The sequence below is a fragment of the Pan paniscus genome, chromosome 10 (genome assembly GCF_029289425.2).
Source record: "Pan paniscus chromosome 10, NHGRI_mPanPan1-v2.0_pri, whole genome shotgun sequence".
Lineage (NCBI taxonomy): Eukaryota > Metazoa > Chordata > Mammalia > Primates > Hominidae > Pan > Pan paniscus.
The window spans coordinates 82,144,930-82,172,188 of NC_073259.2; the positions used below are offsets into that span (position 1 = coordinate 82,144,930).

A 27,259-nucleotide genomic window follows, 5' to 3' on the forward strand; every position below is an offset into this window, starting at 1 on the left:
GCGTCTTATTCCATGTCTTGGTTATGCACAGTATTCCAACACAATGTCCTTTTCCATGTCAAGCAGTTATTTTTTCTTAAGCTTTGTCAGTGTGAAAGTATAACAAATTATTATTTTATTTTTAACAGAAATTATGTCACGTTTGTAAAAACTAGTAAGGCAGTAATGTAACATAATGGAGCCAAGATCATATCTGGCTTTCTGCTTTGAAGATCTAGCTTAAGAACTCTTTTTTGATTTGCCCAGAGATGACGTGTTCCTGAAGTAATGACTCATACTAATGAAAAAAAAAATACACCAGACTACACATGTATTCATGTCCAGTAACATTACTATCAAACAAAATGCAAATTTTCCAGTTCAGAAAAACCAAAGTCTAGTGAAACAAGAAATGTTCTGCCCTACACAGACCTAGGTAGGGGAAAGCAAAAACATAATTGGGACTAACTTAGAATAACCTGTTGCACAGGCCAGAAGCCTATAATTACACACTAGCAAGGTTTACTCTTCAGGCAGAATGAAATTGGAATACAACTTGATAAACAAAGAATCATTATGAGAGAAGTTAGAAGGGTTAAATGTTAAGTGACATAACCATCTCACCACAGAAGCAGCCATACAAACTCAAAAGCTTCTGCAGCCACTCTGAAAATTAAAAAATTAATATTTCAAATGATCAGCTGTAAAGCAGTAGGGTATGTTTGATAATCCTACAAGGTAGAGAGTATTTGGAGTATTCAGAAACCTTGCAGGCCTAAGAAAATCCATCTTTGGAACCATGATCAATATCCATTATCCTCCAAAGTATTCAAACAAAAGGAGAAAACAATAAGTTTCAAAACTTTTTGCAAGAACAAACAAATCCATCCACCAGACTACATTATACTAGCAGGTATAAGTTTGCATCTTTGCCATACAAACATTTGGAATTAGACATTTAAGGTTTCTTGAGTGTACTAATACTAGCTATAACTAATAATTCTAACCATAGTTATCTTAAAATAATCAGTTGACAGTCTTACTTTTTGCCTAGGTGCTAGGGTCTCTGTCTGGTAATTTTTATATCCTTGTTTTGACCTCTATGAAATACATTTATTTTGGAGTTTAACTCAATACATATTTTAAATTAATCAATTAATATTTTTCAAAATTTGTGGGGAGTATCTCACTCTAATTCTCAGATCTTCAAATAAGACACACAACACAATATAGTCAAAACATATTTTTGTAGTATTTTATTAGGTTGGTGCAAAAGTAAATGTGATTTTGTACTGTGAATTTTAAATCATTATAACTAGGCTCAACACATCTTTATTAATCAAAATAGGAACGATTACAATCAACACATTTTTGCCAAAGAGAAATAAGTCTGTTTATTCCTATAGCATAAAAATCAGTGTGTTGGAATTCCACGAACTCTTCGAAAGCACTTTTTGCAGGCAAGTGTTTTCCCTGCAAAAAGTTGCTGAGAAGCTTGAAGAAGTGGTAGTCAGTTGGCAGGAGGTCAGGTGAATACGGCAGGGTCAATATGGCAGATGAGGCAAAACTTCATAGCACAATTTGTTCAACTTTTAAAGCATTGATTGTGTGACATGCAGTCAGGCACTGTCATGGAGAAGACTTGGGCCTTTTCTGTTGACCAATGCCAGCTGCAGGCATTGCAGTTTTCTGTGCATCGCATCAATTTGCTCAGCATACTTCTCAGATCTAATGGTTTCACCAGGATTCAGAAAGCTATAGGGGATCAGACCAGCAGCAGACCACCAAACAGTGACCATGACCATTTTTTGGTGCAAGTTTATATTTGGAACGTTTTTTGGATCTTCTTCTCAATCCAACCATTGAGCTGGTCACTGCCAATTGTTGTATAAAATCCATTTTTCATGGCACATCACAATCCAATGGAGAAATGGTTTGTTGTTGTTTTGTAGAATAAGAGAGGATGATAGACTGGGCGCGGTGGCTTACACCTGTAATCCCAGCACTTTGGGAGGCCAAGGCGGGCAGATCACCCGAGATCAGGAGTTCAAGACCAGCCTGGTCAACATGGTGAAACCCCGTCTCTACTAAAAATACAAAAAATTAGCTGGGCATGGTGGTGGGTGCCTGTAATCTCAGCTACTCAGGAGGCTGAGGCAGGAGAATCGCTTGAACTGGAGAGGTGGAGGTTGCAGTGAGCTGAGATCATGCCACTGCACTCTAGCCTGGCTACAGAGCAAGACTCCATCAAAAAAAAAAGAGGACAACACTTCAAAACAAAGATTTCTTTTTTTCACTCAGTTCATGAGACACTCACTTATCAAGCTTTTTCATCTTTACAATTTGCTTCAAATGCCGAACAACCATAGAATGGTCGACTTTGAGTTCTTCGGCAAGCATCTCATGTAGTTCTAAGAGGATAAATCAGCTTCGATGACTGCTCTCAATTGGTTGTTGTCAACTTCCAATGGCCGGCCGCTAGACTCCTCATCTTCAAGGCTCTCATCTCCTTTACAAAACTTCTTGAGCTACCACTGCACTGTATGTTCTTTAGCAGTTCCTGGGCCAAATGTGTTGTTGATGTTGTGAGTTGTCTCCGCTGCTTTACGACTCATTTTGAACACAAATAAGAAAATCACTTGAATTTGCTTTTTGTCTAACATTATTTCCATAGTCTAAAATAAATATAAAATAAAGAGCAAGTAATAAGTCATTAGCAAACAAAAGTGAAAATGTGCATTAAAATGATGTATAACTTTTATTTAAGAATATATTCCAATATCAAATGGCAAATTCCAGCAATGAAAAACTGCAATTATGTTTGCACCAACCTAATAAACAATGTCCTCCTATTCTGTTACATAATAGAGAAGTGTTTATAAGTAGGACTTCAGATGGTCTTTTTTGTTTCATCTCTAATATTCAAAAATCTTGGGCCTCAAAAAAGCTTAGAAAATAATGTGGAAACATTTGTGTAGACTGGAGATGAAAAAATAACTTGCTAGATAGGGAAATGATTGACATAACATTTATATGTTGTTTAAATCCTAGTAAGATTCACCTGCAACTTACTTCGAAAATACTTTGCAATCAAATTTTCTTACTGTAATAGAAGAAATAAAATAAAATCCCACAGACAACCATCTAGAAAACCAAAGCTTCATTTAAAGTTTATAACTTATGTATTATTAGTATGAACACTGGTAAAACAGCACCCACTGGTGTAAATTTATTTAAATTAGGAATATATTTTTGACAGCTCCTATGGTTTCTTTAATCCCTTGTTTATCAAGGGCCTACTGGACAATAATGACTGTACTAAAGTCATAATCCTTAAATTATTCAGTGATGCACCTATAGTCTCTCAAAAAATACCTTATACTGATGATAAAGTGCCATTTAAGATGAACTCATAATAATGGTTATTAACACAAGTGCGATACATACTATTAGAATATCAAATATTTAATGAATAAATAAATATTAAATTACATATTTAGGGCATTGGTAAAATATTTTAATGAATTATAATATGTAGTGCTAAAATTTCAGGCACTGTGCCAAATGGCTAAAGTTTTACTATTTAAGATATACAACCTTCCTGAAACAATTGCCAGTTCTCAGTGAATGACTCTTAAAATAATTTGGTGCAAGGAAAAAATTAACTCCCTCTGCAGACCAGTAACAAGCTCTGAAATTGAATCAGTAAAATATAGCCTACCAAAAAAGGCCTAGGACAAGCAGGATTCATAGCTGAATTCTAGCAGATATATGAAGAAGAGCTGGTCCCTTTTCTATGAAATCTATTCCAAAAAATTGATGAGCAGAGACTACTCCTCAGCTCATCCTATGAGGCCAGCATCATACTGATACCAAAGTCTGGCAGAGACACAACAACAACAACAAAAATTTCATGCCAATATTTTTGATGAACACTGATGCAAAAAATCCTCAACAAAATGCTTGCAAACTGACTCCAGCAGCACATCATGAAGCTAATCCACCACAACTATGTAGACTTTATCCCTTCGATACAGGGTTAGTTTAACATGTGCAAATCAGCAAATGTGATTTATCACATAAAACTAAAGAAAAAATCCACATGATTATTTCAATAGATGCACAAAATGCTTTCAATGAAATTCAACACTGCTTCATGTTAAAAACTCTCAATAAGCTAGTTATTAAAAGAACATACCTCAAAATCATAAGAGCCATCTATGACACACCCACAGCCAACATACTGAAGGACAAAAGCTGGAAGCATTCCCCTTGAAAACCAGCACAAAACAAGGATGCCCTCTCTCACAACTTCTATTCATCATAGTATTAGAAGCCCTGGCCAGAAAAATTAGGCAAGACAGAATACAACAACAATCAGAATAAAATAAAGAGCACCCAAATAGAAAGGGAGGAAGTCAAGCTATCCTAGTTTGCAGATGACATGACCCTATATTTAGAAAATCCTATAGTCTCAGCCCAAAAGGTCCTTAAGCTGATAAACAACTAAAACAAACTCTCAGGATAAAAAATTAACGTGCAAAAATTATTGGCACTCCTATAAACCAACAGTCAAACTGAAGGAATGCAATCCCATTCACAATTGCCACACAAAAAATAAAATACCTCATATATTAGAGTTTTTTAGAGAAAGAGAACTAACATATATACATAGAGAGAGAGTTTATTAAGGAGTATTCAACTCACATGATCACAAGGTCAAACAATAGGTCATCTGCAAGCTGAGGAGCAAGGAAACCAGTCTGAGTCCCAAAGCTGAAGAACTTGAAGTCCAATGTTTGAGGGCAGGAAGCATCCAGCACAGGGGAAAATATGTAGCCTGGAAGGCTAAGCCAGTCTAGTTTTTTCACGTTCTTCTGCCTGCTTTATATTCTAGCCTTGCTGGCAGCTGATTATGCCCACCCAGATTAAGGGTGGGTCTGCCTTTCCTAGCCCACTGACTCAAATGTTAATCTCCTTTGGCAACACCCTCACAGACACACCCAGGATCAATACTGTGCATCCTTCAATCCAATTAAGTTGACAGGCAGCATTAATCGTCACAAGTCAACCCCTTGTCAACTTGAACCCATACACATCTCCTGAGATCGGACATAATCTTCAAATAAAGACAATAATAAGGTCAAAATTATGCCTAATGTAATACAACTATCCTTTGTACAAATGGAAATGCACCAATCCCCAAGCCAAATGCTATTACATAGAGTTAATAACACTTAAATGCTGATATGAAGTCAATAAATCTTATGTCACCTGATGAAGGAAAAAGGAAATACAATGAGGTATTTTCTTAGTACAAGTGTATACATGCACAAACATGTTTTTAACAAAAGAAGGAGGAAATACTCATGACAATTACAGTCCCCATTTCTGCATTTGGTCATGTGGTCATAGCTAGTATTGATGACTACCTTCCTCTACTACCCCTTCTGTATTCCCTTTTTCTTCAGCAAGCACCTCAGCAGGTTGTGGGTTTTTTTCCTGGTAGAGTGACCTAAACCTTCATTCTTGAAGGGCCTGGGTCATTTATAGCCCTGCCTGGACTGAGCTGTTGTAGTTCCCCATTGATCTTAACCACAGGGCATGGCAATACTAAGAGACACCCCAAGGGATCTCCTGTATTCCATGAATAGTCTTCCATACCTTTATTGTGGAATCATAGACTGATTTCATCTTGATAGTGCGGTCAATCACCCCAGCCAACACTGTAACTCCCTTCTTAGCCTGTTGACTTAAGGGTAGGAGAAGCCCAAAGGGTAAAAGTTATTTTCCTTCAGCACTTTAAACATGTCATGTCACTCTCTACTGACCTGTAAGGTTTCCACTGGAAAGTCTGCTTTTATTTGTTTCTTTCCTCTTGCTGCTTTTAGAATTCTTTCTTTAATCTTGACCTTTGGGAGTTTTATTATTACATGCCTTGAGGTAGTCTTCTTTGGGTTAAATCGGCTTGGTGTTCTATAACCTTCTTGTACTTAGATTTAGATCTTTCTCTTCTTTCCTTTGTCTCCTCTGACTGTATTTTCAAATAGCCTGTCTTTAAGCTCACTAATTCTTCCCTCTCCTTGAGTAATTCTGATATTAAGGGACCCTGCTGTATCCTTCAGTATGTCAACTGCATTTTTCAACTCCAGAATTTATTATTGATTCTTTTTAATTATTTAAGTTTATTTGTTACATTTATCTGATAGGACTTTGAATCACTTCTCTGTGTTATCTTAAATTTCTTTGAGTTTCTTCAAAATAGCCATTTTGAGTTCTCTGTCTGAGAAGTCCCATATCTCTGTCTCTCTGAGATTGGTCCCTGGTGCCTTATTTAGTTCATTTGGTGAGGTCATGTTTTCCTGGATGATCTTGATGCTTGTGGATATTTGTTGATATCCGGGCATTGTAAAGTTAGGTCTGTATTGTAGTCTTCACAGTCTGGGCATGTTTATGCCTGTTGTTGGTATGGCTTTCCAGGTATTGGAAGAGACTTAGATGTTGTGATCTAAGTTTTTGGTCACTGCAGCTGTATCTGCATTAGGGGGCGCCCCAAGCCCAGTAACACTTTGGTTCATGCAGACTTATATAGGTATGGTCTTAATGGTCTTGGACAAGCTCCAGAAGAATACTCTGGATTACCAGGCAAAGACCCTTTTTCCCTTTCCTTACTCTCTCCCAAACAAAAGAGTCTCTCTCTCTCTCTCTCTCTCTCTCTCTCTCTCTCTCTCTCTCTCTCTCTCTCTCTTTCTGTCTGCTGAGGTGCCCGGAGCTCTGGGAGGTGTGACACAAGCACCCGTGTGGCTACCACACTTGGAACTGTACTGCATCAGACCTGAAGCCAGCACAGCACTGGGTCTCACCCAAGGCTCACTATAACCAATACCTAGCTACCTCCTAGGAGTGCTTAAGGCCCCAGGGCTCTACCGTCTACGGATGGCAAAGCTAGCTCAACTTGTGTCCTTCCCTTCAGGGCAGTAAGTTCCCTCAGTCCCGGGATGAGATCAAAGATTTCACCCAGGAGCCGGGGCCTGGAGTCAGAAATCTTAGAAATCTACCTTTTTTCCACTTCTGCTGAGCTGGCACCCAGAGAAGAACAAGTTTTTCCCACTCTTTCTTCCTCTTGCCTCAGGCAGAGGAGTCTCTTCCCATGTCAACCATTACCGCAGGCCCACAGTGGGTACTGCCAGGCAACCACCAGTGCTCACAGTGTTCACTTAAGGCCCAAGGGCTTCTCAGTCAGCTTATGGTGAATGCTGTCCAGCCTGGAACTCGCCCTTTAGAGCAGTGGGCTCCCCTCTAGCCCAGAGTAGGTCCAGAAATCACATCAAAGAACCAAGGCCTGGAATTTGGGACCCCAAGTGCCCACGTGGCACTCTATCCACGTGGCTGAGCTGGTGCCTAAGCTGCAAAGACAAAGTCACCTTTACTCTTCCCTTTGCTTTTCTCAAGCAAAAGGAATTTTTGCTTATAGCCACCACAGATGTGAATGTGCTGGGTCACCCCTGAAGCCATCACATCTAAGATTCATACCTAAGGCCTATGATATGTACTACCTGGTTACTGCTGCTGATTATTCAGAGTCTGAAGGGAAGGACACAAGTCGAGCTCACTTTGCCATCTGTAGACGGTAGAGCCCTGGGGCCTTAAGCGCTCCTAGGAGGTAGCTAGGTATTGGTTATAGTGAGCCTTGGGTGAGACTCAGTGCTGTGCTGGCTTCAGGTCTGAAGCAGCACAGTTCCAAGTGTGGTAGCCACACGGGTGCTTGTGTCACACCTCCCAGAGCTCCGGGCACCTCAGCAGACAGAGAGAGAGAGAGAGAGAGAGAGAGAGAGAGAGAGAGAGAGAGAGAGAGAGACTCTTATGTATGGGAGAGAGTAAGGAAAGGGAAAAAGAGTCTTTGCCTGGTAATCCAGAGTATTCTTCCGGAGCTTAGACTTCAGTCAGCAAGTGATGAATCCTGCCAGGACTGGATTTCCCTTCAAGGCAGTGGGTTCCCTTCTGGCTCAGGGTGTATTTAGAAATGTTGTATAGTAGCTATGGCCTAGAATGGGGGCCTCATGACTCTGCTTGGTGCCCTATCCTACTGTGGCTGAGCTTGTATCCAAGTTGCAAGATAAAGTCCTCTTTACTCTCCCATCTCCTCTCCTCAAGCAAAGGGAAGAGGTCTCTTTCAGAGATGCAAGCAGTGCTGCCTGGTGTTGGCGATGGAGCAGATGGCAAAGCTAGCTAGGCTCATGTCCTTCCCTTATAGGCAGCGAGCACTGATGTAGTCACCCTGGCTTGTGTCTTACTAGACTGTGTGCCTCCCAAGGCCACTGACTTAGAGCCCAGTACAGCAATAGGACTTGCATAAAAATTGCTGTCCTTGTGTCCTAGACTGCTGTTCAAGTTTATTTAGGACCCCAATGCACTTTAGCCCTTGGTGGCAAGGCTTGCTGAAACTCAGGTTCCAGCCACTGGGATGGGCAGTTCTTCTCTGGTTTGTCTAAATGCTCCCTCTGTGGGCATCAGTGGAGCTCTGCTCAGTGTTGGCAGCACTGTGTTCCAATGCAAAGCGCCATAATTGCTGTGCTCTCCCTCCACCAAGTGTACAGATTATCTCTTCAAGACAGGTGACTGCTGCTGAGGAATGGAAGATGGATGGCATCAGCAATTCAAGACTCTTTTACCCAACCTCTTTAGTTCCTCTTTCAGCAATATGAAGTTAAAATCAGATACTGTGATCGCTCACCTGCTTTTTTAAATTCCTATGGAGGTGCTTTTTTGTGTAGATAGCTGTTAAATTGGTGTTCCTGTGGGGAGGATGATTGGAGAACTCTTCCATTCAGGTATCTTGCTCTACCTCTCTCTAAGATACATTTTTTTTTGTATTCAACATATAATTGGTTTTATTCTTTTCATTCATTTTGACGATGTCTTCATTGGTGTACTTAGACCAGTAATATTTAAGTTGACTAATTATATATTATAATTAATACCTACCATGTTTATAATCTTTCTAAATTTTGCATTTTCTTTGTTTCTCTCCCTTCCATCTATTTCTGTTCTTTCTGGTTTTAATTGATTGTTTTATGTGATTTGATATTAGCTGATGTCTGAGGATACACATTACACTTAGAATGTATTGAATTCCTTTATACATCCCTTGTGATATTGTTGTCAGTCATTTCATTTATCCATGTGTTATAATCACCAAATACATTGTTACTATTATTACATTAAACTAGCAATTATCTTCAAGATAATAAGAAACATATAAGATTTTTTATTCTTAAAAAAAAACTCCATTTATTCCTTCTCTTACACTCTCCCTTTCCTTAGACCCAAGAAAATATCAGTTCCCTTCTGCTCAAATAATTTTGTTTATTATTTCCTGTGGGAGGTATGGCATGGTGGCAATAAATTCCTTCAATTTTTGTTTAGAAAATAAAGAAATCTTTATTATTTATTTTGAAGAATAATTTTGATGCATATATAATTCTAGGTGATTTTTTTTCTCTTAGCATCACTCTCTTCTTGCTTGAATATTTATGAATAGAAGTGCAATGTAATTCTTCCCCATGCTCCTGCATAGGTAAGATGTATTTTTGTTTGTTAATTTGTTTGTTTCTCTTGTAGCTTCTTTCATGATATTCCTTTTGTCTTCGCTTTTCTCCACAGTTGTTTATTTTTAACATTCTTAGGTTAGTTTGTTTTGCTTGTTTTTGTTTGTTTCTTTGTTATTGTCCTGCTAATTGTTTTCTGAGCTTTGTGGAACTATGGTTTGTTGTTTGTCATTAATTTTGAAAATTTTTCAGCCATTATTTTTCCAAATATATTTTTCTACTTTGTTCTCTCACTTTTTTGCTTTTGCATTCCACTTATGTATATATTATAACTTTGGAAATTGTCCCACAGCTCTGAGATGTTTGTTGTTTTTCATTCTCTTTTCTTTTTGTATTTCATTTTCTGAAGTTTCTATTGTCCCTTCTTTTATGTCACTGTTTCTTTCCTCTGCCATGTCATCTTCTGACAGGTTCATTGAAGACATTCTTTATTTTGGTTATAGTGTTCATTCCAGCATTTCTTTTCGACTCTTTCTTAGAGTTTTTATCTCTCTGCTTATATTATCTATTTTTGCACGTTATCTAGTTTTTCCATTAGTGTCCTTAACATATTAACCATAGTTATTTTAAATGACTTGTATGATAATTTGAATGTCTGTGTCATATATCTGTCTGGTTTTGATGATTGCTTTACCTTTTCAAAATGTGTTTTCGTTGCTTTGAAACATGTCTTATAATGTGGTGGTGTTGAAATCTGCCAATGTTGTGGAATAGGAAAAATAGGACTACAGTGTCAGATCCCATGTTTATCTGGCTAAGAATCAGTCTCTGTTCAAAATTTGGTGGAGCTACTGGTGCTAGAGGCTCCAAATTCTTCTGCTGTCTTTGTTTTTGTCTCACTTTGACTTTGGACTTTGTAAGTACTCCTCTTCTGCGAGTCTATTTCTTGCACAGCATTGTTCACAATGGGTACTCTTTCCTTCCCCAGAAACAGTTAGAGATCATCTTTTTCATTGTTTCACTCTGAGAATATGGTGGGATTCCTAGAGATTAAATCCACAAAAGTCTAACTTTGAGTTTCTCATTCTCAGGTTAAAATCCATACACAGCCAGGAGCAACTTGTCGAAAATTACCATTTAAGTTTTCCTACCAGTTTATTGTCTTAGCAGCTGCTGCTCAAGGTAAGCAAATCTCTGCTGTATCTCTGATTCAATATATTTCTACAGATTTTGGTGTGATGGTTTGCTTTATTGAATGCAAGTAGAGTCAGTAATATTGTTTGTCTATCTGGTTTTATCTTTATGTTTTTGTAATGACAGAAATGATGACTGCCACTCTCTGTACATGTCAGATCTGGGAATAAAAGCCCACTTCATAGATTTTAATTTTCTTATTTTTAGGACAGAATGTGGTTATAAATTATAGTTTTAAAAAACTCATTTTAGTCATGGCCTAATACACTTCATTTAAAATATTTTTATGTATGAAGATTTTAAAGTATTTTTGAAAATATATTTGATAAAATTTTTTTTCTTAATATAACAGTTGTCAGTTGATCCTGGTTCCTGATTATCTTATGGTTAAGTTAAATGGTAATAGAGTGCATATTTCCCATTGAGTTGAAGTATTTAGGGTATTTAGAAGTATTTAGAGGACATATAGACTCACACGATTTACTTTTTCTTCCAAATCTGTAAGCAGATAGGAAGGTTCTCCAGGGATTACAGAAATTTGGTCAAGTTGAGCAACAGCCTGTTTAGTCTCCTGACATTCAGCCTGTTTTTCCCTAAATCCTATAAGGAATACAGTCACCTTGTTGGTCAAAACCAGCTTCTAACACAACCTGGCAAATTATAAATGAACCCAGGTGGACTTTCCTTATTACCATGCTAAAGTCTCCATCATGAGAGGAACTGCAGCTGCATTACAATAACATGTGACCTATGTGCTACCATAATGACTCACAGCGTCTGCACAACTGGAACTCCTCCTCTGCATGCAATGATGCACTGTCTCCCCACTCTATCACCCCATAAAACCCTTCTGTCACTTTCCCTTAGGGAGACATTGCTTTGGAGAATACTCCCAGTGTTCTCCTTACTTATGCCAAGTAATCAAACTCTTCTTGATCAAAAACTGCATTCTCATGGAGAGTCATTTGTTACTTGCTAGGTGAACGAACCCCATCTTTTTCTGGGTAATAGACCCATAGTCCCAATCCTGGCCACAGAAGACTAACACAGCTGAATGTTTTATGACTTTACTAGATCCTTAAAGATATTATAGACTGTCAGATATTTTCCAAAAGAAAGGAAATGTTCATTTCTGCTCCAGAAAAAAAATCTTATAAAATCCTAGCGTCATATTCTACTTAGGGGCCAGAGAAAGGAAGGCAGATTTTATAGTTACAAAAATATTATTTTTTCAAATGCCAATGATGACATTTATTTCTCTCCTACGAACAATGATAAATATGACTATTTTCATAAAGCATTTTGAGTTCCTTGAGAAAAAAAATCCATAGTGTTACCTGTGTTGTTTTTGTTTAATCAAAAAGCAAGACTCACTCTAGCTTACAATTTCAGAAATCTTCCTGGAGGGCAATAGCTGAGCAAAGTTGGGAGAGGGGGAAGAGCTGACTAAGAAAGGCCATCTTTTTATGTGGAAAGAATGAGTTACCATCAGAGAAAGAAAAAAATGAGTACATCAAGGAAGCAAATATATCAAGGAAACAGCAGAATGTCTCCTAACAACAACAACAAAAGGTTTCTACTTAAAAGAGCATAAAGGAGCAGGCAGGACAGAAGTGTACTCAGAGATCTTTCATGAAAATTTTGAGGAAGTGTTGAAGAATTTGAATTCAATTTTGTAGGCAAAGTGGAGCTTTTGTCAAAGTTGATGTAACAGATAATGAAGGTTTAAAGGACTATAGTGGAAACAGAAAAAGAAAAGGAGCAAGGGAGTCAAAAAGATATTGAAGCCACATTTGTATGATTTTATTTTCAGATACAGAAATTAAGGGAAGGTAGAAATCAAGGTTGTTGTTTAGATTTCTAGGTTTGGTGACTGAATGGATGTTGCTGATACTTCCAGAAAGAAAAAAAAAAGATAATTGTGGAGTGCAATGGACTGAATGTTTATGCCTCTCCTGAATTTATATTTTGAAATTCTAACCCCCAAAGTAATATTAGAATATTGGGATTTGGGGAAGTGATTAGGTCATTGAGGCAGAGCCCTGATGAATGGGATTTCTGCCCTTATAAAAGAGGTCCCAGAGAGCTCATTTGCTCCTCCCACCAAATGAGGACACACTGAGAAGGCACCACTTCTGAGGAAGCAGGTCCTCATCAGACACTGAATCTGCCAGTGCCATGATCTTGGACTCCTAGCACCCAGAACAATGAAAACTAACTCTCTGTGGTTTTTTTATAAGCCCCATAGTCTGTGGTACTTTGTGATAGAAGCTCAAATAGACTAAGACAGGAGAAAATGCATTTGTAATGAGGTGAAAATTTGAAAAAAGGTACAGGCCCAGGTTGGTATTCTGTGGATGAGGAGTTTGTTATCTGTGGTATATTTATAGTCAATAACATAACACTTATAGTAAGAGCTGTGAGAGTGATTATAGAGAGGAAAGAGTTAAGGTAAGGACTCCAAGAAATATCACTATTAAAAGAAAAAAAAGAGTCAAGGAAAAAGAGGGAATACTAATGTTTAAATGGAAGGGGAAGCAGAGTGAGTGGTGTTACAAATCCAATTGGAAAAATTACTGTAAGGCAAAATATATGGTGAACAATATTGAATACAGTGAGTTGGAGGTGGAGTATGAAATTCCCATTATTCTATGAAATATAGAATTCACTGGTAACCTTTTCCAAAGTAAATTTAATGGAGTCAGAGATGTTACCAAATAAAGAAATGAATGGAATATGATGAAGAAGGCATCAGACCAAGACTATAAATAAATTTAGTTGCAAAATTAGAAAGAGAGAGAGAAAGAGGGAGAAATACTGTAATTGGGGAGATAAATCTAGGGAATCTAGGGGAAGGTTGTGTGTACATTAACAAGAAAGATTTCAGCATATTTGTAGTGTGGGGGGAAGAGTAGGTATCAAAAATAAAGATGAAGATGCAGAAGTGATGTAAGAAGGGAGGGGATATAGGGACATGTTCTTTCCTGAGACTCTGGAAAATTGGTTAGCTCTGTGTGCAGATATGTGTGTAGGATGGAGAAGCTGTGGAAGACTAACAGAGAATTGCAGAGACCATGCTTCATCATTTGTATATCCTTCTTGTTTTAAATCTGAGGTAAAATAATTTTGTTAGACAAATCCACAAATTTTTAAAAGCTATTTCATTTAAGTAAATGCTTACCTATTTAAATTCTTTACAGAAATGCATGGTTTGTTAGTGGCCTGCCTTTGTGAAAGCAAACAAATTTAAAACAAAAACCAACAAAGAGAAATCAAGACAACCTGTGTCTGCTTATGTGGTATACTGAATGTAAATCCTGTATTATTTAGAACTTTATGAAACATTTGGGAGTTGCATTACCTTAGGAAAACTATGATCACATGTGAATCTTGTAATATCTTAATCAGTGGAAAAAGATAAATTATTGGCATGAAAAGACAGAAAATAAGAGAGGCTTGCACATTTTTCCTCCTGTTCGTTCTTCACTCCATTTTCCTTCCTACATCTTGACTAGGCTCAGGTACAGGGCACCAGCTGCTCCAGGAAATGCCACACCAGCTTGTGCACAGGTGCTTCTTACCCATTGTGAGTGAAATTGACTGGAATCACACAATCTTCTTCAATTTCCCACTTGTAAAAATCGGTTCTTCTAGGCAAGGGGGCTGCACTACATTTGCTCTGCAGCTGGCAGTCCCATAGAGCTGAAGTGGAGGAAGAATAGGAGATGACCTGCTGCCAGCACATGATGTGCCCTGTGTTAGTAAGCTCACCTGATTTTTATCAGTATCAACTACCTATATGAAGAGACCAGGAGAGTATCTGGCTGAACTGAAGGAAATAAAGAGTTTCTTGTTTTAATCTTCAAGCTCCATTCTAACTCATAACTAATGAGCTAGCATCATGCACAGCAGTACCGTCTTCCACAGGCAGCAATTATATAAGAATAGCATCCCAAACTTGGTAATTCTGTGACTGGCTGGCACACAGGCTGCTAGTGTGGGAAGATGCTTTTCACACAGATGTTAGCTAGAAAATAGACTGATGGAAGTGACTGTAGATTACTGGGATCACAATAAGAAAGGACAAAGATTTAAATTTAAAATCTGTAATGCACAAGATGATTCATGCTGAAGATATTTTTTCTTTGTGTGACTCATGAGACTTCTAAATGGGTGGATTTCAATTAAGAGCACAAATAGAGGTGATTTTAATAACCAGCCTGGTGTGTTCTCCCAATAACCTGAATTGGAATGTCCTATGGACCTTATTATCACAAAGCAGATACCTAGATTATACCTCTGTTATTCTAATCAGTAATTATAGGTGAGGCAGAAGAATCAGCCATATATAACAAACAGGTGATTCCTGTGCACAATAAAGTTTAAGAACTACCAGTATATACTGACCTTGGTAAGGGACAAATGGGCAACATAATTATGCAGAGAAAAATCAAAGGCACTTTCATTTTAAATTTTACCATTTTTAAACTAACAGCAGTTAAATAAACTCTGATGTGAACAAGTAAGAATTAAAATTATATGGATAAAGAACAACTGAGTAATTTTATCTATCATTTGAATAGCAAAAATTGATGTTTCTTTTTGCACAGAAGTACTCCTGGGCCAAGCATTTGAAGCTATTTGGTAGTTGTTACTGACCTCTTCAAGTGTGTTAGAGCTAGATGGCAAACATGCTTACTGGAAGAGAAGGCTCCAGTGTCTTGCTGGAACCATAAGACTACCCTAACCCTACCTGTTAGGGAACTCAATTTGCACATCATCACTTCAGCACACAAACAGAATAGAATGAGATAGTGTATCACTCTGTCATCCAGGCTGGAATGCAGTGGTGTGATGGTAGCTCACTGTGGCTTCCATCTCCTGGGCTCAAGTGATCCTCCTGCCTCAGCCTCCAGAGTAGCTGAGATTACAAGCAGGAGCCACTATTCCTGGTTCTCTCCCATTTCTAAAATCACTGATACTGTTCTTTAATTATAGCAATCCCACTCCTGCCTCCATCCCCGACCCAATTTCTGACTTTGCCTCAGAATCCATGTCCATATGACTCCCCATTTTCCTAGTCCCCAAATTACAGGTAACCACAACTGAATAAATAAGTTACATCATGGAAAACAATTCTTTCAGTTTATAAACATGTATCAGATAAAAGACAGCTAATCTTCAAAAGGAAAATTTTACACAATGCTTGGACACACATTAGCCTTCATTTGCTTAGTTTGAAAAACTCAAATATAGACTAATATCTTACCTTACCTAGTAATGATAACTACCTTGACTTTATTATGGTTTTGAATATTGAAATTCATATTTTTCATATCAATTTACTTATGCAAAAAATTTATGTAGTCAAGGAAGTAAAGATGTTATCCACAACATCTTCGTTGTTTCAATTAGTTCTTAGAAAATTAATTCACAAAAGGATATTATTCAGCAAAACTGAACATCAAATTTATAATCTAATCAGTTTAGGAGACAATCTTTGAAATTTAATTAAGCTAGCTAGAACAAAGAATGGTGCGTATGATTAGAGTCTACCTATAATATGTCCAGATATCTGTTGTCTTATTAGTCGATCACTGTTGGAAAGTGTGCACTCCCACCCCTGCTAAATGCACAACTAAAATAAGAATTTACACATTGAAATAAACTTTTTAATGTTTATACTGAACTTTCTGTACCAGTGAACAGGAAAACAAAGTGTAACTAACCAATTAGTAATGAATCTTTCTCTTTTGAAATACTGTATATTAATATCTGGTTTTCCAAATATCAGCATGTCATATACAGAGTAGTTTCACTGTGGAAAAGAAAAGAGAGCGATGATTTTTATATACTGTTTTTATGTCTGGTGGAATTGCTAGCATAATCTCTGTGTCCTTAATAGCCTTAGGAGCAAAACATAAAAATCAAATGAAAAGGAGTAACAAAGAGATTATCATAAATTTTTTTGTAGCCCTAAAATATGTAAAATCTTCAAAAACAAGAAGTTGTATTTCATGATAGTATGCTGTATTTCAGGCTCTGTAATGATCCCTTGTGACATCTTCTTTAATTCCATCCCAACTATACCCAGGTGAACCTGATGAGTTTTTGCTTGCCCATCTTGCATTCATAATCTTTCAGAATTTACACAATAACCTTGTAATTACTCATTTTTATTACCAATCTCTTAGTTCCTTAAAGGTATGGATCAAAGTTTGTTCATTTGGTATCCTCAGCAACTAGAGTACATTTTGTACGTATCAAGCAGTCAATAAAATTTTGTTGAAGCAATAATAAAATCATTTGAAAAAAGAGTCCTGAATATTAACATAACATATATCTTTTAAAAAATATAGATTATTTTCCCACAGATCTTTTTTTTCCTCTCTAGGTTTTAAGAAATATAAGAGACTTCAGGGGCTAGGAGTGAAAAGTTGTTAACTCAGACCACTTATGTTTCAATCATGAGACAAGTAACTTTTGGTAAAAGTATTCTCTATGTAGATTGTGTTGAATTTATTTAAATCTGGATAATCTACAATTAACGTTAGACTTTTAACAATTTTCTATTCACCACTGAACTGGAAGAAATTAATGGATGAATTATTTTAATTAAAAATAAATACTACCTATGTAATTGTAGCTTATGTACTCACATTACTCAAAAATATAAGAATATTTTGAGGATTAGTATTTGTCAATTACTGCGAATGTCACAATAATTACACTAAAAAATCATAAATTTAGAAAAAAATTGGTACATAATATATTTTTACTATATGTAATCCAGCCTACTGGTGTCATCTATGCCTCACAACATCAGTACTTGCTATGAGCTCTGAATGTAATCTTGGGTTCTTTGAACCCAATATTTTATGCCAAGAAGGCATAAAATATTAACAAAGATAAAAATATATTTAAATAGATAATTGACTGGAGCTTAGAATCTATTCCATGTTAGTTTACAAAATGCACTCTGCTTTCTATTCTAACATTGTATACCTTCTATTAATACTATTAGTCAATGATTGCTACACCTAAAAATAAATGTTGTGTCAAATTTTCTAACGTGTATTTTTTTACTCCAACTCATCTTTGTGTTATTTAAAATGCTCATAATGCTTTTGACTTTTTGAGATATCTAGTCATTTTTGAGGCTGGCATTTTCTATCTTTCCAATCTCACCTATCATACATTAAAATTAGAGAAATGAATGGAACTTCTGATGATAAAAGAAATCAGTCAAGCATTTCACAGAGGTAATTGAGAGCAGAAAAAGAGGAATGTGTTATGTCTAAGGGGAGAATATTCTACTTTAGAAAATTCACTTGCAATACAACACCACTTTTAGATACCTTGTTTTTCTTCTTTCATATATTACGATCAAATACTAAGAAACAGGAATAATTAAATGTATATACATTTATTCTACTGAAAGAATAATTCATAAAGAGACAGTTTACCTTCAAAGAGAAAACAGCATCTAAGGTGACCACTTCATTATGAAAGAGTGAACACAAACGATGTGGCAATGTTGTTGAGATGAGAGACACAAGTTTCTCATTTCTTATCATTACTTAAGAATGTATTTTTTCGGGGCAGGACTTTATTCAAAAGAAATTCACATGAACCTCTGCTGAACCTCTATAATAGGTATAAAGTGGCAAGTGAAGGGTTCTGTAGTTGTGGATTGGGAGAGGAAAAAAAATGCTATTAAAAATGAAAACGTTTCTAAATTATATCAACATTATATTCTGTATCAATGATTTTTATATATAAAATAACTTATAATTAAGCATGTATCATTATACATATAGGAAAGGAGTCATATTGGGACTTGAATAAATATTATCTATATTAAATAACATAAACCTATTAAAACACTAAGCAAGCATTTCAGTTTCCCTTTGATTTTCAAGAAAATCTATACTCCATGGTAATTCTAAAATATGCATCTATCAAAGACCAAGAAGTATCAAAGTTGTCAGGTGAATAATTGGGATTTTAATGGTTACCGTAAGATTTGGGAATTGTAATATAACTAACATGATTAACAGATTAGACAGAATGTTGTTAGATCAAAATAAGAGAATTAGATTTTCTATAATCACATAAAGTCTTAAGAGTGATTCAAAATATAAATTAAAAGATTATAACTCTGTTGTACCATTGATTAATTCATTAGATCAATTGTATATACTTGAAACTTCTTTTTAAAGACTAGCTTATAAACTATTTTATGCCTGTTTAGAAATACAACCAATAGAAAATTGATTAATCTGTGATCTCATTCTGGGATGTAACTATAGAAAGATAATCAGTGTTTACTAGCAATACATATTTATGTAGAAAATAACCGTATTCCTTGAAGCTAGTTACAAACATTTTGTCTTCCATCATCATACGTAACATAGTGCCTGGCACACAATCAATGTACAATATGTATGTGGAGAATAAAAGAATAAAAATAAAAATTCTTGCAGACTTTTAAAATTAAACATATAGGACTTCTATTTCTGGTCTGGCATGTGAGTTGCTTGGAAGTCATCACTTCATTATAACAAGTAGAAGGCTGAATAAACTGGAAAACCAACACCTCTTAGGTCCAACAGAGAAGTGAGGTCACTGGGCAAACTGCTGCCCTCAGAATTACAGAGAATTACACTTCTTAGAACAGAAACTCATGGGTAGAAACTTCCATGGGAGATAGTACCAAGGTAGGAGAGAAGGATTAGGATTATTTTGTTATTGAAAAGTACTTGTACTACCTGTAAAATTGCATAGTGTCATTTGAAAGTAGATTTGCATTAGCTGTAAATGCATATTGCAAATTCTAGGGAACCACTGAAAAAGTTTTTTAAAAAGTATAACCTATATCCTGAGAAAACGGAAAAAATAAAATCATATGAGATGCTCAATTAAAAGCGTAAGGGACAGAAAAAAGAGTAGAAGACAAAACTAGGAACATAACTATAGTTTTTTTGTTGGTAGATATTAATCCAACTACATCAATAATCACTTTACACATCAATAGCATAAATACACCAATAAACAACAGAGATTGTCAGAGTGGATTTAAAATAGGATTCAACTCCATGTTACCTACAAGAAACCCACTTTAAATATAAAACACATATATATTAAAAGTAAAGGGAAGGAGAAAGATACATTGTGCTAACACTAATCAAAAGAAAGTAGTAGTTATATTAATTTCAGACGGAACAGACTTCAAACAAAGGGAGTTACCAGGGATTTTTTAAAAGGCCATTACCTAATAATAAAGGGATCTATTCTCCAAAAAGACATAACAGTCCTTAATGTGTGTGTGCTAACAAGAGAGCATCAAACTATATGAGGCCCAACAATGATAGAACTATAAGAAAAAATAAATTAAAAAAAAATCTACTATCGGCCAGTCACGGTGGCTCACACCTGTAATCCAAGCACTTTGGGAAGCTGAGGTGGGCAGATCACCCGAGGTCAGGAGTTCGAGACCAGCCTGGCCAATGTGGTGAAACCCCATCTCTACTGAAAATACAAATCTAGCCAGGCATGGTGGCAGCTGCCTGTAATCCCAGCTACTCGGGAGGCTGAGGCACGAGAATCGCTTGAACCCAGGAGGCAAAAGTTGCAGTGAGCCAATATTGCGCCACCGCATTCCAGCCTGGGCAACAGAACAAGACTCTTCCCCCACCACCCTCCCCCCAAAAAAAAACTATGATCATAGTTAGAGACTTCAACACCATTCTATCAGAAATAGATCCAGCAAACAGAAAATCAGTACAGACATAGTTGAATTCAACATTATCAATTAACTGTATATAACTGACATCTATAGAGTACTTCATCTAACAGCAGCAAAAAACACACTCTGTGAACCTTAAACTGCTCCAAAGAAGTCTTTCTTAAAAAGTAAACATATAGGCATTTGCTAAATGTAGCTTTGTGACTGATGCAGAAATTTACCACTCCTTTCCATCAATACACAATGAAGCATATACAACATAGCAAACCTCAACGCCAGAATAAATATCTCAGAGAAAAGAAAAACAGCACAGCAATAAGAGAAGGTCAAAGCCTCAGAGCAACAGCCAAAATTCCGGATCATGTGATGATTAATATTGTCAACTTGATTGGATTGAAGGATTTTATTTTTTCAAAGATCAATGTAAAGTTTTATTGAAATGGTGCAGAAGGGTTTAATTCTTTTTTTTTTTTTTTGAGTTTGCTTTTTTTTTTTATTATACTTTAAGCTTTAGGGTACATGTCCACAACATGCAGGTTAGTTACATATGTATACATGTGCCATGTTGGTGTGCTGCACCCATTAACTTGTCATTTAACATTAGGTATATCTCCTAATGCTCTCTCTCCCCCCTGCCCCACCCCACAACAGGCCCCGGTGTGTGATGTTCCCCTTCCTGTGTCCATGTGTTCTCATTGTTCAATTCCCACCTATGAGTGAGAACCTGCAGTGTTTGGTTTTTTGTCCTTGCGATAGTTTGCTGAGAATGATGGTTTCCAGTTTCATCCATGGCCCTACAAAGGACATGAACTCATCATTTTTTATGGCTGCATAGTCTTCCATGGTGTATATGTGCCACATTTTCTTAATCCAGTCTATCATTGTTGGACATTTGGGTTGGTTCCAAGTCTTTGCTACTGTGAATAGTGCCTCAATAAACATACGTGTGCATGTGTCTTTATAGAAGCATGATTTATAATCCTTTGGGTATATACCCAGTAATGGGATGGCTGGGTCAAATGGTATTTCTAGTTCTAGATCCCTGAGGAATCTCCACACTGACTTCCACAATGGTTGAACTAGTTTACACTCCCATCAACAGTGTAAAAGTGTTCCTATTTCTCCACATCCTCTCCAGCACCTGTTGTTTCCTGACTTTTTAATGATCGCCATTCTAACTGGTGTGAGATGGTATCTCATTGTGGTTTTGATTTGCATTTCTCTGATGGCCAGTGATGATGAGCATTTTTTCATGTGTCTGTTGGCTGCATGAATGTCTTCTTTTGAAAAGTGTCTATTCATATCTTTCACCCAATTTTTGATGGGGTTGGTTTTTTTTTCTTGTAAATTTGTTGGAGTTCATTGTAGATTCTGGATGTTAGCCCTTTGTCAGATGAGTAGATTGCAAAAATTTTCTCCCATTCTGTAGGTTGCCTGTTCACTCTGATGGTAGTTTCTTTTGCTGTGCAGAAGCACTTTAGTTTAATTAGATCCCATCTGTCAATTTTGGCTTTTGTTGCCATTGCTTTTGGTGTTTTAGACATGAAGTCCTTGCCCATGCCTATGTCCTGAATGGTATTGCCTAGGTTTTCTTCTAGGGTTTTTATGGTTTTAGGTCTAAGGATTTAAAGTATTGTTCCTGGATGTGTGCATGAGGGTGTTGCCAAAGGAGATTAACATTTGAGTCAGTAGACTGGGAGAGGCAGACCCACCCTCGATCTGGGTAGGTACTATCTAATCAGTTGATAGCACTGCTAAAATAAAGCAAGCAGAAAATGGAAGAGCAGACTTGCTGAATCTTCCAGCCTTCATCTTTCTCCCATGCTGGATGCTTCCTGCTCTCGAATATCAGACTCCAAGTTCTTCAGCTTTTGGACTCTTGGACTTACATCAGTGGTTTGCCAGGAGCTCTTGGGCCTTTGGCAACAGACTGAAGGCTGCACTGTTGGCATCCCTACTTTTGAGGTTTTGGCACTCAGACTGATCCACCACTGGCTCCTTTGCTCCTCAACTTGCAGATGGCCTGGCCTATCATGGGATTTTACCTTATGATTTTGTAAATCGATTATCCTTAACAAACTCCTTTTTATATATACATACAACATATTAGTTATGTCCCTCCAGAGAACCCTAATACAGATCAGAAACAGATAGAGAATTTTTTAAAAATGCACTAGAGAATTTTTTAAAAATAAGTTAGAGGAATAGCCCTGGAATTCAGGGTGCAGGGATACTGTAAGAATCTCTTTGTCATGATTAGAGACTAAAATACATGTTATCATATGCTGTCTATGGCCTCTACCTACAAGCTTATTAGATATCTGTTAAGAATTAGAGAAAACCCTTAATCATGTCCTACATCAAGCTACCCAATGGTTCCAGCAAATGATCTGAATTATATGCATAAGAAAATGAGTCTATGCTACCAACGCAAGATCTGATTCTGACTAGGAACTCAGGTGAGATCCAAGGAGTCCAACAAGTACCAACGTAGACATCTATACTCAGCCTCTCTTTTTCATAATAAGCTTGAAAAAAAGCAGTTTCAAACAAATAAGAAAAGCTATGTCATGAGATAACCATCTATTGGGAGAATTCGCTGTCATTTGTGAAAAGACATATATTAGAATAATCTTCTAAAAATAATTTAAAGCCAATATATTTTAAATACTTAAAAAGGAAATAATATTTCTTTAATAATCCAAAAAAGTTATAAAACAAATATATGTAGATATAAATCAATGATAAGTAGAAAAAAATAACAATTTTGGGAGATAAAGTAGATATTAAAATAAAAATAGAAAATTCTTAAACAGTGCATGTTATAATGACTTCATGTAAAGAGAGAAATAATCAAAATAGTGTACTCAGGAATTGATAAAATGCCACAAAAACATTAATGACATGAACAATATAAAAAATAAGTTAGGAAACAAAAAGAATAAATTGAAAATCACCAAAACGCACCTGAATGAGGAATCAGAATTAGAGACTAGAAGGAATAGCAGAGACACAAGATTAGATAAAATGGAGTTTTACGGAGTTTTACGATTCAAAAAGACATGGTCCTTAGATAGACAAAATTGTATCTAATTCCAAGAAAGATAAATAAAAATAAGGCAACATGTGTGTATGTCACTATGAAGTTTTATAACATCAGGAAAAAATTGAAAACCTCAGAAGCTACCGGAGAGAAAGATACAAATACTTAAGTAAAAAAGTGACAATTTGACAGCAAACTTGTCATCCACAACCAGGAAGTAAAAAGTAAATAGCCATTTGTAGTACAAGGGAAAATGTTTAGACTTCTATACCCTGGTAAAATTACATATAATTATATACATTTTATATAAATTATTAGTATACTTATATATAATTTTTTCTCCAATACTGAAATAAAAGTAAATATATGAGTACTCAACCCACAAATCACCATTGAAAAAAGACATTAAAATTTGTTCTTCAGGTAAACCAAACATTTTCTGAGAAGAAGTAAGATTCAAGAAGAAATAGTGAGGCCAGGCACCGGTGGTTCATGCCTGTAATCCCAGCACTTTAGGAGGCTGAGGCAGGAGGATTGCTTGAGGTCGGGAGTTCGAGAAAAGCCTGGCCAACATGGCGAAACCCTGTCTCTACTAAAAAAAATACAAAAATTACTCGGATGTGGTGGTGTGCCTACGTAGTCCCAGCTACTCAGGAGGCTGAGGCAGGAGAATCGCTTGAACCCAGAAGGTTGCAGTGAGCTGAGATCGTGCCACTGCATTCCAGCCTGGGTGACAGAGTGAGACTCCATTTTAGAAAAAAAAAAAAAAGAAAGAAAGAAAAGAAAAGAAAAGAAAAAAACAAAGAAAAAAGAAATGGTGAGCAACATTTCAGTAAAATATTTGGACTAATTAGTTGACAATTGAAATATATTTGTAATATTTTAACTTAAAAAAAGAAATACTAAGTAGCAGTAATTAAAACATAGAATTGAGGGAAGTGGATTGGAAATTGAACAAAACATTCTAAGACATTTTTATCCTGTTTGACAGATAGATGAGAGTGAGACTAAATGGCTTTCATTTTCTATGGATGTGTTTTGCAATTTCTGTGGTCCAAGCTGGCTTGACTGGAATGCCGGGTCAAGGAAAGCCTTCCTCTTACTTCTCCTCTGCTGGAATATCTGGGGATTCTGCATGATCTATTATCTTCTAAGGGAATAGCATGAGCTAATTCACATGGAAGCAAAATGTTTCTCAGCAGCAAAAGAGAACAAGCCCCAGTAGAGAGAGATTTTTTAAGCCTCCTCTTGGATCGTATTTGCTGTAGTTCAATAAGCCCAAACAAGTCACAATTCATGCCTAGAGTCACTGTCAGAAGAGACTACAGGGAGGGGTGAACAAACGAAGAAGCATTCTGCCACAATATACCACAGTTAGAAAAACAGGATATTAAATACACTTGCTAACAAATGAATGATAAGCTGAAAAATAAGCGAATCCATGATGCAACTTTACAACCGTGGGAGAATAAAAAGGGGAGGGAGGAAATGTCTTAATAAAATCCAAAATGAGGCAAGGATGTTGGTGAAAAAGGCAAAGAATGCATAGAAAATATAGTAGAAATAAGTCGAAATATATTAGCTATCAAAGAACTGTAAATAAATTATAGAGTATATAAAAAATCATTATTACTTATAAGAAGTTTACTTTCAAAAGGACAACAAAATCACAGTGAATGTTTACAAATTGGAAATTAAAAATTTGCCTTAAAAATAGTTTTATAAAAACAGGCAGGAATATTGTTTTTGACAAATTAGGTTTTTGGCTTAACTTATTCATAGTACAAAGAAGTCATTACACAATGATAAAAAACAATCTAATCTAAATATGAAATGGTTATGAATGTTTGATGTTTTAACAGCATATGCTTACTTTTTTAAAAGAAAGAGAATTATAAGAAGCAAAAAGGTCTATGATTATATACAGATATTTCAGCATGCCAAAAATCTCAAAAAACTAGTAAAGCAAGTAGATGCAAAAATGTAACAACATAATGAAGATTTTTTTGTTGTTGTTTTTGATTTTTGAGACAAGGTCTCACACTGTCACCCAGGCTGGAGTGCAGCGGCGTGATCATAGCTCACTGCAGCCTCAACCTCCCAGGTTAAAGGGAGCTCACTCTCACCTCAGCCTCCCAAATAGTGGGACCACAGGCACATGCCTCCACACCTGGCTAATTGTTTGTATTTTTTCATAGAAACGGGGTTTTGCCATGTTGACCAGGCTGGTCTCTAACTCCTGGGATTAAGTGATCCACCTGCCTTGGCCTCCCAAATTACTGGGATTACAAACATAAGCCACCACGCCTGGCTCAGAAGATTGAAGAACACAATTAACATGCTTAATTTGAAAAAAATATGTGAAGTACTCTGCACCCCTAAAATACGGTAAATGCATTCTTGTCAAGCACACATGAAGTATTTACCAAATTTCTCTATTTTCTAATCAGTAAAGGAAGCATCTATGGATTCCACAGAACATGTATTATACAAATCATATTTTCTGATAACACAAACTATAATCCAACAGTGAAAAGTTAGTTAAAAGTCTATTTTTCAATATTATATAGGTTAATAAGAAAATTATTATAGAATATGGGAACTATTTAGAGCTCAAGTGGCAAAATATTTGTGATAATGGTACTTTAAAAGTAATTCATATTTATTTTTATTTAAGATAAAAAATCAACTAATTTTTAAAATAATTGAGCTGAGTGATCAATTTTTAAACCTCAAACAAAAAGCAGATATTTGAATCAAAATGTAAGAAAACAACTAGATGGAAATAGACAAAGGACCTCAATGCGAGCTTCATAAAAGACGAAATAGACAACAACAAATGAAAAAGTACTTCATCTCATTGACTTCAGGTAAACACAAATGAGTATTTCAAGGAGACATCTTTTTTTTTTTTTTCAACTTTTATTTTAGAAACAGAGGGTACATGTGCAGGTTTGTGAAAAAGGTATATCACATGATGCTGAGGTTTGGGGTATGATTAAACCTGTCACCCTGGTAGTGAGCATAGTACCTAATAGGTAGTCATTCAGCCCTTTTCCTCCTCTCCCTCTCTCCCCACCTCTCCCTTTCTCCCCATTAGTAGTCTAGTGTCTCTTGTTCCTATCTTTATGTCCGTGTGTACTCAATGTTTGGCTCCCAGTGAGAATACGTGGTCTTTGGTTTTCTGTTTCTGTGTTAGTTTGCTTAGGATAATGGCCTCCAGCTGTATCCATGTTGCTGCAAAGGACATGATTTTATTCTTCTTTATGGCTGTGTAGTATTCCGTAGTGTATATATACCACATTTTCTTTATCTAATCAACCGTTGATGGGTACCTAGGTTAATTCCATGTTTTTGCTATTGTAAATAGTGCTGCGATGAATATACAGGTGCCTGTGTCCTTTGGGTAAAACAGTTTATTTTCCTTTGGATATATACCCAGTAGTGGGATTGCTGGGTTGAATGGTAGTTCAACTCTCAGTTCTCTAAGGAATCTCCAAACTGCTTTCCATAGTGGCTGGACTAATTTACACTCTCATGAACAGTGTTTAAGTGTTCCTTTTTCTCTGCAGCCTCGCCAACATTGGTTATTTTTCTTAACTTTTTAACAAAAGCCATCCTGACTGGTATGAGATGATATCTCATGCTGATTTTGATTTGCATTTATCTGATAATTAGTGATGTTGAACATTTTTTATATGCTTGTTGGCTGCTTGTATGTCTTTTGAGAAGTGTCTGTTTATGTCT

General features: G+C 36.3%; 2 long non-coding RNA genes across 2 annotated transcripts in view; one reads left to right on the top strand and one right to left on the bottom strand.

Moving 5' to 3' along the window:
• LOC117975487 (uncharacterized) overlaps nucleotides 1–27,259 on the bottom strand; it is a 216,848-nt gene that overhangs the window by 164,190 nt on the left and 25,399 nt on the right. The gene's annotated exons all lie outside the window — the stretch shown is intronic.
• LOC117975486 (uncharacterized) overlaps nucleotides 1–27,259 on the top strand; it is a 64,518-nt gene that overhangs the window by 19,504 nt on the left and 17,755 nt on the right. The window contains exons 2-3 of the long non-coding RNA XR_004665747.3: nucleotides 9,486–9,556; nucleotides 10,619–10,709. This is a non-coding gene — a long non-coding RNA (uncharacterized LOC117975486). The remainder of the gene's footprint in view (nucleotides 1–9,485; nucleotides 9,557–10,618; nucleotides 10,710–27,259) is intronic.